The sequence below is a fragment of the Carassius gibelio genome, chromosome B13, assembly GCF_023724105.1.
Source record: "Carassius gibelio isolate Cgi1373 ecotype wild population from Czech Republic chromosome B13, carGib1.2-hapl.c, whole genome shotgun sequence".
Taxonomy (NCBI): domain Eukaryota; kingdom Metazoa; phylum Chordata; class Actinopteri; order Cypriniformes; family Cyprinidae; genus Carassius; species Carassius gibelio.
Window position 1 is genome coordinate 24,026,337 of NC_068408.1, and position 3,040 is coordinate 24,029,376.

Consider the following 3,040-nt stretch of genomic DNA (forward strand, 5'->3'; position numbering starts at 1 on the left):
CTGGGGTGGCCCACCTCACCAGACTGTTGTTTGGGACACGAAATAGGCCTGCAATTCCTCTCCCCCTCCATCACCTTCTCAGTTTCAACATGGCAGCAGTTTCTGAGGGACTGACATACTTTCACATACGCTGATATTCGTTTCTCTCTCTCTCTCGTTGGATTACCTATTGAAGTTTGTGAGGGGGGAGTCGTATCACAGCTTTAAATAAGCATGTGTGTGGAAGTGCATGCGTTTGGCTGGAATTTTACCCCTCTCACACGTCGTGTTCGAATGGTGTGTCATCCTGATGCTAATTCCACCTCTTCTCCAGTAAGGCGTGGGGTTTTGCGGTTCAGTGACAGCTCGATAACTAGAGCCGGTTGAGGTGTCTCTGCTACATTTCCCATTTGCCGTCTAATTCACACATCAGAAACATGTACTCACAAAAGTGTAGCCGGAACAGGGTAAAGACACCGCCGCCGAGGATTTGGTAATGTTGTCCGGCAGGAAACCAATAGACAGAGACTATATCGTGTGCAGACTTTGTGCAATGGGTCGGGTCAGTGGAAATGTACACTAGACCGATTTTCCTGTAGGATACGGCAGAGTGATGCAACAACAGTCAGGGCGCAGAGAGGCACAGCGGGCAGGAACAGGGTCTGACTGCAAAGTCGTGTTGGGTTATTTTTAATTCATGCGCTGCCACCTGGTTAATGGAGTTTTTGGATCTAGCTGGTCTTCCAGGCAGAAACATGGCTTGTTTTAGATGATCTGCTCTAAACCAAAAGCAATAAAAAAATGTTATGCTTTCTACTTTACAGGTCCAGATAATGTACTAATAGGCAAATGTCAGAAGACATTAGAGGAAAAATGCAATACAAAGATGCTCTTATCTTTGTTATCCGTCTGTTTTCTTTGTGTTATTATATTTATTAAAAATATGTTTTTCTGTGATTGTTTATTTTCTTCTGAATTTTGGTTTCTGTTTAAACGAAATAATTGTGTTTATTTTTTAATTGGTGATGATAATTTTAATATTGTAACAATATTTTCGATAAGGCTTTAACAATCTTCATACATAGGGGTTGGTGTAGCTCCGCAATGCTACGTGGTAAATTTTTGTGCAGAAGAGATCATGATTCACAGTGAATTTAAAAATATTTTTAGCACTACTGCAATCATGACGATTGGTTCCTTTTTAAGGTAAAGCAGTAAAAGATACAAAAATCCATTCTAACTGTTGCCTAAATCAAATCTATCTTAATTTTATTATATTTTATTATTTTTTATTTTATTTTATTATTTTTTATTTTATTATTATTTTTTAATTCCCCCACTCCTTGTAAAGGCAGTATATAAAAATATTGTTATTCTTGTTGTTGTTGTTGTTATTATTATTATTATTATTATTATTATTATTATCATCTATTTTTTTCCCATAACCTCAGACATTTAGGTGAATATATGGAAGTGTATATTGTAGGTTCTGCAACTGATATTTCCCAATTCTTTTTTACCTTTTAGTTTTTGCAGTTCACTTAAATATGACAAGTGAATTATTAAAAGTGCAAATAAATTACATAGTTTTGACATTAATATGGTAGTAGATACTGCTCATATAAGAATTAGACAAGAAATTGAGGCTTGTTAAGGAGATGTGTGCTAATACATTTCTAAGATATCAGATTTTGTTTTTGCCGTCAGAGGATAACAAAGGTGATTTTTTTGGTGAGAAATTTAAAAATGCCTTTTTTTTTCTTTTTTTGAGCCAGTGGCAACCATTCAAAGCAAAACATTTGCATTGAATGTTGCTGTCGACTACTTTTTTAAATGCATTTAATATAAACACCCTCATTTTTGGAGGCTCTTACTGTACATGAGTGAACAGCTTTTCTACAGAAAATGTAAGAATGTAGTTTTTCTCCTTACACTTCCAGCCACAAATCACACTTTTTCCTTTATTAAGGATTTTATGTGCTCTGGGATTATATGACCTGGCAAAGAAAGCTTGAATCATTTTATTAGACAAAATGGAGTGTATATTGCCTTTTTTTTTTTCTTCATAGGGAATGGTTCTCACATGTAATACTCTAGATATGTAAAAAAGCCTAAATCCAGGGAACAAAGAGCATCCTAGGTAAAATAGTTTCTAATTGCAGCAAAGCCAATTACTGTGATATTCCCTGTCTCACTGGCGTGCGCACATGGGGACATGCTCCGCGAGCAGTTTGCTTGTAGAATTAATCACTTTGATGCCAGTTTGAGTGATCCTATCAAATTAAGCTTTGGGTCAAGCATATTAAACAAAAGAGCGGGGATCTATCTTTAATATATCTACAGTATGGTCCGCATCAAATTGAAATAAATCAAACATCACATTAATAGGTGCTGTCCGACATCAGTCGGCAGCTCGCGGATGACTCGCCGAGCTGTGATCAGAGATGCCAGGGAATCTAATCATCGCCTGCAAATTAAAAAAGATTTTAATAGCGATAGCATACACAGGCGCACCGCTCACTGTCCCGGAGTCACTCTCCTCTGACAGCGACTGGTTACACCGCATTACTCGTGGATGAATGGAAGCGTTTTCGGGGGGCGAATCGATAGACTTAACCAAGACGTGCGGTTATCTTGATCAAGGCTGCAAATGAGAACAATATCTGAGCTCTGCGAGATAAAGTTATCCATCCACGAGATTTAAAAGCAATCTCTGTTTGATCGGAGTCCAGCGTGCGTCTGCCTCTAATGAGAAACTTTGATGATAGCTATAAAACCGATGTTTGTTCTTACGCCCAAAACTGTAAGCAGTGCTTTCATAGGCAGCTTTTTCAAAAAATGCACATGTAGATGTAGGCCTAACATGAGTTTGCGTCTAATGAGAAAAACTTTGATGCCGCCTGTTCCTTTGGCCAGAACTGTGAGGAGAGATTTCAGAGCCTCGCTCTCCTCCAGAAACAGTCACGTGTAGATGCACGCTCAGATCTTCAGACACCCAAAGCCTTTTTAACAAGCACTTGTCATCAGATTTGTTTGTTGAAGGGTATAAAAGCGGGTATTA